A 16,275-nucleotide genomic window follows, 5' to 3' on the forward strand; every position below is an offset into this window, starting at 1 on the left:
TTTCTAGGTTATCGTTCCTTTATCGTCAGAATTAGATCGTATTAATTTCACGTGATGTCTAAATATTTGCCCGAAATAACCCCCTGGCCACATACATAACTATCATAAACGTCTATGATGCTAATTAATTTCAAGGTTCTTCTAAGCTAAATGGCTTGTGTAATTTTATTTCGTTAAAAAATTTAAAAAATAATTCAAATACGTATCGTTTTATACATTATCAGATTAGAACAGTCAATCAACTCGATTTGGTCAAAATACAGTTACGATCAGTGTGAGACTTAAAATCTATAAGTACGTTGATTTAAAAAAAAAAACTGTCTAGACAGTCACCTTTGCGCTTTAACATTAGGTTACTGTTATGGTAATTTGGACAATAGTGTTCTTTAATAATAGGTTTTCTACTGATTTTAACACGAATCGTCGTCAGCAAAACTACTTTAATAATTTATTCTAAATTATTATTAAGTTGTTTTTATTTGTTTTTAAAAAAGGCTAACTAAATCAGAACATGAAAGTAGCATTATGTTAATGAGACTTATATAATTAACTAGCCAGAACTACTTTATATATACGTATATAAAAATCAAGCCATAAGAAAACTGAAACCTAGAGTGATATGAATCGTCACTTGGGTGTCTGGTGTTAACTACATGGGTAACTCAGCTGTTAGTGTGGCGGCTTGTAATGCTAAATAACAGGTTTCGAAGACCGTAATAGGTAGAATGCAGATAGCCGACTGGGTGGCTTTGCACTTAAGTAACAAACCTTTGTGGAGAAGGAAATCGAAAAAAGATATTCGCGCATTTAGTTTCAGATGTGTGAATCTCAGTAGCTGTAATTTCAAACATCTGTCGAAATGTGAATTACAACCCTTATTCTAATTTCTATTTATTTCAATAAAACAGTTCATTTAAACAAACACGTAACATACATTTATTTTATGTAAATATAAGTTTAAAGTATCAAACTACCTACAATATAATTAGAAGTGTAAATTACACAGATGCACTTTTTTTAAAAGAAAACAATCACTGAAGGTAACTTCTTGTGGCAGCGGTGGGATTCGAACCCACGCCCTTTCGGACTGGTGCCTAAAACCAGCGCCTTAGACCGCTCGGCCACGCTACCGTTATAAATTTGGTTTCCTAATAAATTTATTAGGAATTTTAAAGGAAATTAAGAATTATAAATAATTAAAAACATTACTAATATTTTATATCAAACTTTATTTTGGTGAAACATTTTGTTTATATGCGTTTGGGAACGAAAATAAACATGGGAATTGAAGAAAGACCACATTTTACAAAAACGTACAATCGGACTTGTAAAGTCGACAAATCATTTATTTTTTCATTGAAAATAATTTTTAGTTATCTACTACACCCCTGAATAAATACGTAAGTGAACAGACACGAAACAAAATAGGAAAGTTTATAGAACTGGTATTTAGTTCTGGAGTTTTCAGTTTTAAACATGTGGTTAAAGTGGCTAGTTTAGTGAACAGACATAAAAGAAAATAAAAAGTTCATAAAACTGGTATTCAATACTGGAGTTTTTAACCTTAAATACATATGGACAAAACAGCTACTTTGGTGAATAGACACAAAACAAAAAAGTTTACAGAACGGGTAATTAGTACTGCAGTTTTCAACCTTTAATACATGTGAATAAAACGGCTAGTCTAGTGAACAGACACAAAACAAAGTGGAAAAGTTTATAGAACTGGTATTTAGTACTGGAGTTTTTAACCCTAAGCACATGGACGAAACAGCTGGTTGAGATACCTTAAGGTTCAGACATAGCCGTTTCTAATTCAAAACTGGTAACAACAAGAAAGGTTACAAATGAACAGCACGTGCAACTTATTATACAGCCACTTGTAAGTGAGGGGTTGAGTGTCACACCTATAACGCTTCCGAAAAAAGTGTGGCATGTGTGCAGCAGCATGTCGTGGCTCGAACCTTGTATATTCCAATTTGCAGCCCGTTTCGTTAACCCCAGCATTCTGATTATGAGCCTTCATTAATACTAATATCTCAGGTTATTTTAATACAAGCTTAGCATGGGTAAATCCAACTATTGAGCAACAACGTACGAGTGTTATATCTTTCCTCCAGCTATGTACTTTCAACCTGCAATTTCAAATATTTCAACTCCATTTTTTAATAAAACAATATTAAGTGAATATTCAGTAAACCTATTCGCTCCTCAAAATTTTACCCACTCACGAATACTTCATTTTAACACTATCGAAATAGTATTTACAATCGCTAATAAAAGCAACAGACCAAAACTGCATTTGCTTTCAAGCATAACGCGAACCTATCCATTACTGTTATCTTCTTCTATGAAAATTTAACACCGATTAAATATTCGAATATTAAAACTAGAATATTCACACACGTGTATTATTCGTACTATGATGGACTTGTTAAAACTAGAGTATTCACACACGTGTATTATTCGTACTATGATGGACTTGTCGTTATACATTTATTTTAATACTGTGTTTCAGTTTGATGCATGTGATGTATTGCGCGAGTATAACCTGTTCTCTGAATTTATATTTGTTTTACGAAATCGTCATCCTCTTTTCGAACATTGTTGAAACTTCGAGAATCTCGCGTGATTGGTATATAAAACCGACACGACAATAGAAAATAATTATTTTTTCTACAGTCAGTGTGCTACAGGTCTTAGAAGCTATAATTGTGATTAACGCTTATTAATCGTAAAAGTACAGAACTGGAACAGAAACATTTATGGATTTCGAATATTACAAACCGTTCATCTTTAGTGAATTACTTTGGACGTTAGTATTTTTATGAGGAAATTAAATATCTTCGTCGATAAAAGTCAGTTTCTTAGCTGCGTTAGGCCAACCGAGCGAGCTAGCTTAAACGGGGTGTGATATTATCAACTCATAATTAATTTGCTTGTCGTGGACGTGGATAGTTAATAAGATATTCAGTTATAGACGAGATAGAAGACTCAGTATAGTTTGTAAGTTTGTAAAACTGTTGTATATAAATCAATATTTGTAATAACTATTAATATCAATTGTATTGTTGTTTGTATATTAAAATACATTCGTATTAAGAAGGAAAATTGTGTATATCAATATTTAATACATATTAACATTTAATTAACTTCTAAATTACAGTTAAAATTTCCGGTTATCTTAAATAGCAATATGTAATGTACGTAACTCAATAAATCGAAGACTCTTCCAAAATAAATTATAATACGTAACAATACACGTATTTTTTGCCATATACACATATCTCAACCATAAATGTTATCACACAAACTAGTAACTACAAAGAGACAGTTACAAAATATAGTGCGTATATTTCACAGTGTTATGTTACTTAATACCTTAGAAAGTAAGGAACACTACTTCTCTTCAGTAACTGATATCGTAATCAGTGACTGTCCTAATGGTTGGCCTTGTAGCAATCAGGAAGTGGTTGACAGTATTTCAGCTGACCACTAGAGTTATACAACACATCTTTTTCAGGTACTTTCTCATTTGACTCATTTTGCATAGCCAAGTAAGTACTTTAAGCAACAATCTTTTCATCAGCTAATCTTAAATGACGGAAAAAACAAAACAAAAAGCAGTGCTATGAGTGTTCTGTGATTTGCCAATCTCGACCATTCATTCCTGGTCAAACCAAAGCACTAGAGGCATGTTGGTAACATATGGCTGTAGCTGGTTGAGAAACTTCACATGCCAGTGACCACTTTATCTTGTATGCCAATGAAGTGACCTGTCAGAGTGCGAGAAGAAGACCTCTTCTTGATGACGAAAAACCTACTTGAAATAAAAATATACCTCAGAACGGCTGGTATGGGTATTAACACTTTTATTGATAAGGAGAGAACAACGTTTCGACCTTCTTAGGTTATCTTCAGGTTAAGAAACATACAAGAACCTATTCTGAAGGAGACAAGCTACTTTCATGTTTTAGTCTCCACACGAAACTCCTCGACTGTTTCATAATATATTCTGCTGTATGATAACCCTTTTTCAACTGAAGATTCAGAAATTTGTGAACACTTGGACTTTACTGCACATATTCTCTGCTGTTCATATCCTTTACTTTGATGTATCGGTATCGATTACACTATGTAACACAAATTTTGTTCCTGGATAGTGTGTGTTATTTCTTAATTGCTTATGTTGTAAAAGTACAGAAAATGGTCATTATTCCCTTCCAACTTTGCTTTTGTGACATGGATAATGAAATTTAGAAATTAACATATTTTCTATGTAAAAACGGGCAAATTTGCACATTTTCATTTACATTATGTCTGAATAAAACAACATATGAATCAAGATTTACGTGTATTTATACTAAAGTTATACAAAAATGTTTAGAAGTGAGTAGTTTTTCGAGATTTGCTACTGTAATGTAAATTACTTTCACATATCAGCCTCCAAATATAGTCTCCCATCATGTTTTCGTTATACGGTCCTTGGTAGCGGAGTTCAAAGTCCAGTATATCTTGGTGGAAGCGCTCACCTTGCTTCTCTAAGTATGCTCCCATGTTCTTGAATTTATCAAGATGGGCGTCAAGGATATGGATTTTTAGGGACATCCTGCAGTTTTGATCTTTGCCTCAGGCAGCTTAGGGATGAAGTCTTGAAGGTACTTGAAGGCTGCAGACTCCTTATCAAGAGCTGTGACAAATTGTTTCATAAAACCCAGTTTTATGTGCAACGGTGGGAACAACATCTTCTGGAGGTCCACTAGTGGCTCACACTTGACACTGTGCCTCTCCACAGAGAAGTCAGTCTTTTGTGGCCAGTTCTTCCTGTTTTAGTGTGCTGTAGTGTCCCTGCTGTCCCAAAGGCAAAGATAACAAGGAAACTTGGTAAAGCCTCTTTGGAGACCCATCAGGAATGCCACCATTTTGAAGTCTCCGATAACCTCCCAGCTATACTCATCATACTTCAAGGCTTCTAGCAAGGTCTTGACGCTGTTGTATTCCTCTTTGAGGAATTTGTATAATATAAAATCTTACTATTCAAGCAAGCAGAAATTGTCCATCTTTCCTTCTAGAGTTTTTTTGCAGTGCTCGTAGGTAAAATCAGGTGCCCAGGGTTTGTCTTGATCCCTAACAGGCATGCTGAAATATACCTTGTAGGCTTCATACATTTTAACAGATGCTGTCACAGAGTATTTTTTCGCTCTTGTCTTGATAAATTGGCAACATACATAGCAGAATGCAAATGGAGAATGCTTGCAGCTTCTTGACGCCATCTCTGTTAAATTAGATAGATCTATGTGTTCACTTAGGCAGCTAGAACTAAACTGAAGTAGTGAGTGGTGAGCCCCTGTATATATATATTACCATGGAAAGTTCTAGAACCTATGGTTCTTGAACATTCTCGTAAGTTCTACAACATTCCAGAAAGTTTTTGAAAATTCTTGTAAGTTCGAGAAAATTCTCTATCAGCTACTCAGCACTGAATCTACCTGGAATGTTCTGGAAAATGGGTAAATTTGAAAATTTCATTACCCAGGTCTCAAAAGCAAAGTTTGAAGAGAAAAATAGGTCTTTTCCTTTCACTTTAGGCATAAGCAATTGGGAAATAACACAGGAACAAGGAAAAGTAAACATTTTGTTACATGGTGTATTCAGATTCTAAGGTGTTTATTCACCGGACACCCTCCAACGTGTCCTGACATTAGACTGTCCATAAGAATGAAAGAGTATCCAAGTTAGTTTGTCCACCTGTCCGAAATCCAAATAATAGTCTACACTTCTCTGATCAGATAACAAAATTTATTGGTACTGTTATAATGAGTTCACGTTGCCAAAGTGCAAGGGACATTTTAACAACATTAAAATACGAATTACAATAATCAGAACATGGATATATATATATATATATATATGCACACAATCAGTGTGGACATTTGTCTCAACACAAATTAGATCTAGTGCACGAGAATACATGAACGCGGTTTTATGACTAGATCCACATTGTGAGGCATAAAAAGCATAAAGTATAAGCAAATTATGTGAGAAAAATGTTCGTTGCTGTAAAAACAAAACAAAGCCGAATGTTCGCGTAATAAGAAACTATAAATGAAAAAAAAAAAAAAACTCATGCTAGGCAACAACTTTGGGCTTTGCTATTCTTGACATTGTTAAATTGTTGTTTCTATGTTTTGAGAAATAACAGTATACACGACTGAAATAAATTTGAAATCGAGACCTTGTAATTAACTTTAAACAAAATTACCCCGATCTCTGTAACGCAGGCTCATGTGACAATAAATGCGTTTACAATTAGACTACTTTTATCGAAATTCATACTCGTTCAAGGTGTCAGTGAATATCTTGTCACTGACTTCGTGAAATGTGTTTGTCGTTTTAGGTTACGTAATAAAGAGATCTTTGTTTAAGCTGCAGTAACTGAGAGGCTACGTTTGCCGTATCGGTGAGTCTGTGCTAATCATATAAAAAAGTGATGTGATACGGTTATCTAAAACCGCTTGAACAAGCGTGGTAACGTACAATGACTTCATTGTGTAATTGAGTTTGTGTATCAAACTTACTAGTTGAAATTACAGTTGATGAAAATATATCAAACAGTCTCAACTTGTTTAAAATGACTAGATATTTTGTTAAGAGACGGGAGAATGTATTTAACATTGTAACGTACAGGTAATAAACCTTTCGGCCCGGCATGGCCAGATGGTTAAGGCACTCGACTGGTAATCCGAGAGTAACGAGTTCGAAACCCCGTTCCACCAAACATGCTCTCCCTTTCAGCCGTGGGAGCGTTATAATGTGATGGTCAATCCCACTATTCGTTAGTAAAACAGTAACCCAAGAGTTGGCGGTGGGTGGTGATGACTAGCTGCCTTCCCACTAGTCTTACACTGTTAATTAGGGACGGCTAGCGCATATAGCCCTCATGTAGCTTTGTGCGAAATTCAAACCAAACCAAACCAATAAACCTATCCTTGCTTAATATACATACAAATCATTCGGTTCTTTAGTTACGTTCTCTTACTCTTTGTTAGTTCTTCTATTGAAAAATGTTACTTCTTGGTAAAGTATCCATTTTTAACTTATGAAAATATATTTCCCAAAACATTTTAGTGAAATATAGGTCTATTTAAGTAAGAAATGTGAATAACACATGATGCAGATAAAATAATTATTAAAAAGATGACTTTATAAAGAATGTGTAATGTGATACGGATGTAATAATTATATAAAGAATGTATTATATGTCTACAGATGTAATAATTATACAAAAGCCAGCTTTATAAACTTGTTTATTTGTTTGTTGTTAAGCAAAAACTACCCAAAGAGCTTTCTGTGCTATGCCCTCCACGGGTATCGAAACTCAGATTTTAGTGTCTTAAGTCCAGAAACTTACTGTTGAGCCACTGGGGAGACGAATGTATAAAGGATGTATGAAGTGGATATGAATGTAATAGTCACAAGAAATTCTGACCTCATCTTTACAAAAAAGCCTTTTCTTTACACCAGTGTTCATTTCACACATCCTTTATAGATGTACTGCCTCAGTGGCTCAGCGGTAAAAATCTTATACCCGTGGTAAGCATACCACAAATAGCCCATTATGTATCTTTGTGCTAAAACAAACAAACAGCTTTATAAAGTCAGCCCTTACATGATTATTACATCCGTATTTATCTTATACATCCTTTATAAAGTCAGCCCTTACATGATTATCACATCCGCATTTATCTTATACATCCTTTATAAAGTCAGCCCTTACATGATTATTACATCCGTATTTATCCTATACATCCTTTATAAAGTCAACCCTTACATGATTATCACATCCGTATTTATCCTATACATCCTTTATAAAGTCAGCCATTACATGATTATCACATCCGTATTTATCCTATACATCCTTTATAAAGTCAGCCCTTACATGACGTCCGTATTTATCCTATACATCCTTTATAAAGTCAGCCATTACATGATTATTACATCCGTATTTATCTTATACATCCTTTATAAAGTCAGCCCTTACATGACGTCCGTATTTATCCTATACATCCTTTATAAAGTCAGCCCTTACATGATTATCACATCCGTATTTATCTTATACATCCTTTATAAAGTCAGCCATTACATGATTATCACATCCGTATTTATCCTATACATCCTTTATAAAGTCAGCCATTACATGATTATTACATCCGTATTTATCCTATACATCCTTTATAAAGTCAGCCCTTACATGATTATCACATCCGTATTTATCCTATACATCCTTTATAAAGTCAGTCCTAACATGATTATTACACTAGTATTATTTCTTACATCTTTAATAAAGTCAAGTTTTTTTATTATCATTGCACCAGTACTTATAAATTTATTCTTTATATGATTACTACATTCGTATCGTTTTCAATGTGCGTTACATGCGTTACAAATCTACTACTCACAACCCACGTAGCTCCGTGGCTAAAAAAATTCCCCCTTTCAACTGTCATATTGCTTTAACCTTCTCACAGTAAACAAAGTGTCTCAAAAGTCCATTCACCAACAATGTCTACAACAATGAAAACTGTTGAAACCAAAACAATAATTTTAAAACTCAGTTAACTTTATCGATCTTAAAAAGTCTTACACTTGTGGTGTAAAAACGTACTAACGAACAACACCAATGGTTTGCATCCCGTAATGGTGTCTCAGCCTCTAATTAAAATTAATATTCCACATAAAACAGTTTGAGAAGTTAAGCATATATGGCTGAGTTGAAATCAGCGATATTGATAGCTGGTGTCGATTACATTTATTTTACACCTCTACCGTTTCTCTTTAACAACAGTAAATAATTATTTGTGAATGTGTTATTTTCCATATGCAGTGGGTGTAATCTACATACCACACTTGCAAGTCAAGTTAAAATACTTAGAATAATTCATAATACTGTTTCATCATCCTGGTTTAATGTTTTGTAGCATTATTTCGGCTAAACTTAAGTTTCTAATGTAAAAAGTGCTGATTATGATACGATGGTTGAAAGTGTCGTATGTTTAACAGGATGCTGTTTTCATGTGGTATATCACCGATTCTTTTTCCACTATAACACATGGTAATTCCTGCCAAGCTTTGGGTCTCTAATTAACTATTAAGAAGCACTATTCACCTTGTCACATCTACTTCATTTCTCGTACTATCGCATTTGATGTTAATTGTTAAGTTGATACATATTTTTCCAAATGTTTTTTTTTATTCCAATCTTACAAGGTCCTATTTCATTAAAAAATTGAAAGTGTTTTAAGAACTTCAAGTATTTTTCTCCCTTACTTCAACACTAGGGGTCATCTGAAACCTGATTTATTTTTCTTAAGCCATTTATGTTTTTATGTAAGTCACTGTTATTTTTTGAAACAAGACACGTAACGGAAATATACGCTCGGTACCTCATAGTAAGAGGGCCTGGCATAGCCAGTTAGTTAAGGCACTCGACTCGTAATCCGAGGGTCGCGAGTTTGAATCCCGGTCGCACCAAAAATGCTAGCTCTTTCAGCCATGGGGACTTTATAATTTTACGGTCAATCCCACTATTCGTTGGTAAAAGAGTAGCCCAAGAGTTGGCAATGGGTGGTGATGACTAGCTGCCTTCCCTCTAGTCTTACACTGCTAAATTAGGGACGGTTAGTGCAGAGAGTCCTCGAGTAGCTTTGCGCGAAATTAAAAAAACAAGCAAACCAAACCTCAGAGTAAACTGAATGATTTGGAGACAGACTTTAAGGGATGTAATTTTTTTTACTTAGGAGATATAAAAAGTCATTTTGATTAAAACCGTTTGTTAAACAAAACAACGTCAAACCACTGTTGAAATGATTTTTCTTTTATTTCATAATTCACACAATAAATCAATTCACTAACCCAGAGTAGTCACTGGTCACTGAAAAAGACACAGGTACAAGAATTTGACTAGCCTAACACGTGTTAACCTTCGTGCTAAAGTAAGTTGGGTCTACAAGTTTCAAATGTTATTATTTTTTTAAAATGTTCAGAGGTTTAGGGTATTTTGTGATTATTTGTATACTTCTTTCTACCAAATTTTCAACTCTTAATTATTTAGTCCTGAAACACATTTACACACATTAATTCTGTTTCTAAGTACTCGTTCTGAAATTTTGACTCAATAAATCAAATGCTTAGTCGCAAAAAAATTAAAGTACTTATGTATTCGTTTTAAGTTTTGATCAGTAGTACATCAGATACTTAATCCTTAACCAAATTCAAGCACATATATATTTGCTTTATGTTTTTGATCAGTGCGTTGAATATTTAGTCCTAAATCAAATTCGAGCACTTACCCACTTGTCGTTAGATTTTCTTCAGCTTATTAAAATTTATATGTTTGGATAAAGAGTTTCTATTCGTCTTGAGATAATAAACAAACGACCTAGCCCAAATTTCCGATTATATCCCAAAATTAAAATTAAATCTAGCACGTAGAGTCTATGCTTGGAAGTAATGAAATCGACTAAAATTTTTTTTTTCTGCTAAAATAAATGGCGAATTAGAGCGAATATATTCTCCAAAGTATAAAATTTCGGTAAAATATTAATAGCCCTAACTGAACAGATTACCACTTCAGCCTTCATAACCATTCGTTAAACACTTATGAAACTTTATTTTTAAAATATCGTAACCAGCTGGATTTTTTGTTTGCTCATCTGGAGAGGAACTTGCAAACATAGAAAGGACAAACACTATATAATAGATTGCAACGGGTGCTGTTCGTTGTATATTATTTGCTAATGTTTGTTAATAAGCGTACACGATTAAAACAAGCTTCTGTTTAAGGCTTAATAATATTACTGGTAACTAAAAAATTCATAACTTAAATACATAAGACACGTAAGTGAAAAACATAATATTTATTTGAAGCATTGAAGTAATGACTAAGTTAACGTTCCACCCATTTTCACTCCTTTTTTTTTTTTTTACATTACTCCCCCCAATTTTAAGGGTCCACATAGATTTTACATAAAGTACGCGTGACTGGGAGACATTATTTTTTGGAGGGGAAAAGGTTGTTGGATCGTTCACTAAGATTACTACTACTGTGGCTTTAAGGACTGGTCTTATGCAAGACATTAGTCGAAAATATATTTTTCTTAAGCTCTTGTATGTTAGTATGTTATACTTTGCATCTTAAACTGCTTCGTTAAGTATTTACGTATCAGATGATTCTCAGGAGTTTGTTTATTTTGTTGTTATCTAGCACCAATCTGTGTGCATCGTGGGTATCGAAACCTGTGTTTTAGCGTTATAAGCCCTCTGAATTATCGCTAAGCTAACGGACGGGCGGCCCGGCATGGCAAGGTGGTTAAGGCACTCGACTTTTAATCTGAGGGTCGCGAGTTCTAATCCCCGTCACACCAAACATGCTCGCCCTTTCAACCATAGGGACGTTATAACGTGACGGTCAGTCCCACCATTCGTTGGTAAAAGAGTAGCCCAAGAGTTGGCGTTGGGTGATGATGACCAGCTGCTTCCTTTAGTCTTACACTGCTAAATTAGGGACGGCTAGCGCAGATAGTCCTCGTGTAGCTTTGCGCGAAATTCAAAACAAACCAAACTAACGGGTGGGGGCTTCTTGTCAGGAGTTCTACACAGTTGAACAACAAAACAAAGCCATTATTATGCACCAACCTGTACTCTGTTGTCTTCAGCAAAGTTCTACTTAATATTTTAATTAAGACGTTCTTTTATTTCTAGAAAATTTAGAAGACGATTACAATAGCTCCACGTTGTTCCTAAATAATTTAAGATGATCATAAGAACGAAGTATCACGTTTCGGGATTATATATTTTGTTTGTGCTGAGCTTGTGACCATCCTGGTTCAGACGTATTCACTCACTAGGCGGCGCCCTTATTTTTAACGCGAGGTTAAGGCTTCTTCACGTGATCAACACAGAAATTTATAAACGGAATGGTGCATATAGCTTTTGGAATAAATACATTCTTTTCAAGTGTTAAATTTTCATTTATGAGGTTTGTAGTCCTAGAATGTAGTTCAAACATAGTAATTTAGTTCCAGTATGAGAAACTGTTATCAGAGCGCCACATATATCAACGAAGCTGCTATGTAAACTATGACGAAATATTTCCTGTTTTCGAGATCTATAGATGCATTGTTCTTCAGTTCTAATGAAAGAAGCTTATCGGCCTTACTTCCCAACACATGAAAATACAGTTTTAGTTAAGATAAAATGATAATTTCTCTTCTTTCCAGCCTAGAACACTTACACATTTTACCTCACATGTTTCGAATGAAAGCGTAAAAGAATTCCGCGAAGAGGCTTAACATTCATCTCATGGTTCGTAGAAGAAGAAATCGATACCCTTATAGAATATTTTGTGAACGAAATTATTTACTCCCTCTTAACTTGTTTTAAAGTAACATTTCAGTATCGATCTTCGAGAAAGCCTTACGGTTAAAACCTTTCTTCTAATATTTTTTTTTTTAGCTTGCACAGAATTTACACTAATAGTACATATGTAGTCACTCCATTCGGTATATGAAAAAACAAACAGTTTTAATCTTATCAAGAGGAGCCGTGAAACTGTATCAGAGACCGGAAAAACTAGCTCTCAACTGTTCAGTTTTAAAAATTATTTTTACACTTTGTAGGAAAGAATTATCCTCCCCCTCGATAACCCCGCACGTGGCAGTGTTTATATTTGGAATACAGGGTACACGATTTGAACCTGTCCTTGTTTTATCAAATTAATTTATAGTATTATAAACAGAAATGCTCGCAGACGACCATCTAATTAACCCTTTGGTCTGCAGTCGACCATTGCTGACGAATTACTTTGCTCAGTAGTTTATATGAACACTTAAAATCAGTTAGGCCATAATACAGTCGGAGTTCAATTGTTCACACATTTCGTTTAGTATTCAGAATGCAACGTTTAAAGACGAGCGTCATGTGTAATTTATAGATATTTGTCAGCACAAAGTCATCTAAAACTACGTGCTGATATTTCATAGTTCCCCGCTAGTACAGCGGTATGTCTCCGGATTTACAACGCTAAAATCAGGGGTTCGATTTCCCTCGGTGGGCTGAGCAGATAGCCCGATGTGGCTTTGCTATAAGAAAAAAACACACAGACACATGATATTTCATAAGGCACTACTTTAATACTGTTCAAATAGAGAGCTGTCATAAACGCTGTTGTTGTTCTGAATTAAGCACAAAGCTACACAATGGGTATCTGTGCTCTACCCACCACGGGTATCGAAACCCGGTTTCTTTAGTGTTATAAGACATACCGCTGAGCACTAGGGGGAGGCGTTATAAACGCAGAATAAGTATTCGAAATGTGGAAATACTTTGCGAACTAATTTAAGAAGTCAAAGGTTTTTATGTGAATTCCACATATATTCATTTGTTTTCCTTACGTTTTTGTGTTTATTCCTCATATGTTCCTGCGTGTATTCCATAGGTTTTTGGCAGTAGATGCGTCTCTGCTAATTTCGATCATTTCTACCACCCTAACAGCAGTAGTACTGAATACTTGCTTGTTTGTTTGTTCGTTCCGAATTTCGCGCAAAGCTACACGAGGACTACCTGCGCTAGTCGTCCCTAATTTAACAGTGTAAAACCAGAGGGAAGGCAGCTAGTTATTACCACTAGCCACCAACTCTTGGGCTACTCTTTTACCAACGAATAGTGTGATTCACCATCACACTATAACGCCTCCACGGCTGAAAGGGCAAGCATGTTTGGTGTGATGGGGATTCGAATCCGCGATTCTCAGATTGTGAGTCGAGCGTTCTAACCTCCTGGCCATGCCAGCCTCAGTACTGAATATTGTAATAATTCATGAAGTATAACCTGCACTTATGTTACAATGGCTCTGTCCAGTTGAAATCCACATCTGAAAACTGATAGGCAGTAGTCAGTGGGATCGAGGTCAACGAGACGTTGGTGTTCAGAAGTCACATCATTAGTGGTCTTCCATGTGATCTCCACCTGCAATGGTCTGCATTTTGCGTCGTACCTGCTCGATAACGCAGTCATTTTGATGGTATGCTTCCAACAGTATGATCCATTGTTCCGCACTGAACAGTGCGTTGTGTTTTTACTGCTAGAGAGAGGAAAACGGTTGTCAGTTTCATCCTGTTTTATGTATCTGCATACTTTACATGTAATTACCCAGAGTTTGCAAAGTTCGTCCTACAGACTGTTCCAAATACTCATACTGACTTAATGGCCATTCAATATTTAGATGATTCGTCCAAGGGACTGTTCGAAATATTGATACTGACTTTATAACCGGCCACTGTTTGCTCGGTTTGTCCTGATGACTCTTCTAAATATTCACAAATACTTTGATACTGACTTTATAACCGGCCACTGTTTGCTCGGTTTGTCCTAATGACTCTTCTAAATATTCACAAATACTTTGATACTGACTTTATAACCGGCCACTGTTTGCTCGGTTTGTCCTGATGACGCTTCTAAATATTCACAAATACTTTGATACTGACTTTATAACCGGCCACTGTTTGCTCGGTTTGTCCTGATGACGCTTCTAAATATTCACAAATACTTTGATACTGACTTTATAACCGGCCACTGTTTGCTTGGTTTGTCCTGATGACGCTTCTAAATATTCACAAATACTTTTTTTCCAACTACCTAAGATTTAAAAAAATATCAGCATACTGTTTGAAATTTATCTAAGAGAAAATAATGCACCCTGGTGTTAGAAAGCTACTTGAAGCTTAACTGTGAGGAGACGGGCGTCTGAGCTAAAGAAGCAAAACAAAAACATCTTAAGGTCACAGAACCTGATGTCACAGCTCAATAGGCTTCTGGTGCTATGAGCACTTGATTCATAACAGGCTCATAAAGTGTGCTGTGAGAGGAACATGCACAAATAGTGTTTCAGCTACTTGTTATTTGCTTCTTGCCTGATGTGTCAGGGATAACACTATTACAACATCTCGTATGACTCGTACATTCTTTGAGTTCAGGTTCTAATATAATAGATTCACTAATGTTTTCCTTCACATAATATCTGTAGACTGTTGTTTAATATAAACTACAAGCAACAAAATACTTTTTAAAATTATATTAATTCACTAGGTTAATTAGCCTAGTCTTACTGAACAATAATAGAAACAAAAGATCAAGAAAAACTATCCGAGTAATGTGTTTCTGAACAATAATAGAAACAAAAGATCAGGAAAAACTCTCCGAGTAATGTGTTACTGAACAATAATAGAAACAAAACACAAAAACTCTCCGAGTAATGTGTTACTGAACAGTAACAGAAACAAAACACAAAAAACTCCCTGAGTAATGTGTTACTGAACAATAACAGAAACAAAACATAAAAAAACTCCCTGAGTAATGTGTTACTGAACAATGACAGAAACAGAACATGAAGAAAAACTCCCCGAATAATGTGTTACTGAACCGTAACAGAAACAAAATATGAAGAAAAACTCCCTGAGTAATGTGTTACTGAACACTAACAGAAACAGAACATGAAGAAAAACTTCCTAAGTAATGTGTTACTGAACAGTGACAGAAACAGAACATGAAGAAAAACTCCCCGAGTAATGTGTTACTGAACAATAACAGAAACAAAACATAAAAAAACTCCCCGAGTAATGTGTTAATGAACAATAACAGAAACAAAACATGAAGAAAAACTCCCTAAGTAATGTGTTACTGAACAGTGACAGAAACAGAACATGAAGAAAAACTCCCCGAGTAATCTGTTACTGAACAATAACAGAAACAGAAATCCCTTAGTAATCTCAGGGATTCTTATTGTGTATCCTGTCCTCCAGTGTAGTTAAATTTGATTCCTTCATATACTTCAACCTTAAGCTCAGGAACCAGTTTTGTGGCTCTTTTTAGTGGCGTATTCAGGCAGGGGTGAGGGGAACTCAGTTCCAGGGTCTATTGGCCTAATGGGGACCCATGAATAATTTAATTCTATGTAAAATTGCATGGGATATAAGGCCAAGAAAAATTGTTAGCCCCTGGGTCAACACAACGTTAAATCCGCCACTGTTTTCTTTGCACTGTATCCAAAATATCATTATCTTCTTATTTAGGTGTGTTGACAAAGCATACTCCAGACAGAATACTCCAAACGTGGTCTTACGTATGTCTTATATCTAAAATGTCTCAGCATACAGAAAGTTGAAAGGAAGATATTGCGATTCCAAGATACAATAACAGAAATAAAAGACAATAGAAAAG

The 16,275-nt window shown here is 35.1% G+C and overlaps 1 long non-coding RNA gene and 1 other non-coding gene across 2 annotated transcripts in view; both read right to left on the minus strand.

Annotated features, from left to right (window-relative positions):
- The window catches only part of LOC143228282 (uncharacterized), an 88,045-nt gene extending 76,175 nt beyond the window's left edge, over nucleotides 1–11,870 (minus strand). Inside the window, exon 1 of the long non-coding RNA XR_013015299.1 lies at nucleotides 11,695–11,870. This is a non-coding gene — a long non-coding RNA (uncharacterized LOC143228282). The remainder of the gene's footprint in view (nucleotides 1–11,694) is intronic.
- Nucleotides 1,052–1,131, minus strand: TRNAL-UAG (transfer RNA leucine (anticodon UAG)). Its single transcript has one exon. It is a non-coding gene; the product is annotated as a tRNA-Leu (tRNA).
- Nucleotides 11,871–16,275: the final 4,405 nt, after the last annotated feature.

Source organism: Tachypleus tridentatus, chromosome 10 (assembly GCF_004210375.1).
Source record: "Tachypleus tridentatus isolate NWPU-2018 chromosome 10, ASM421037v1, whole genome shotgun sequence".
Taxonomy (NCBI): Eukaryota; Metazoa; Arthropoda; class Merostomata; order Xiphosura; family Limulidae; genus Tachypleus; species Tachypleus tridentatus.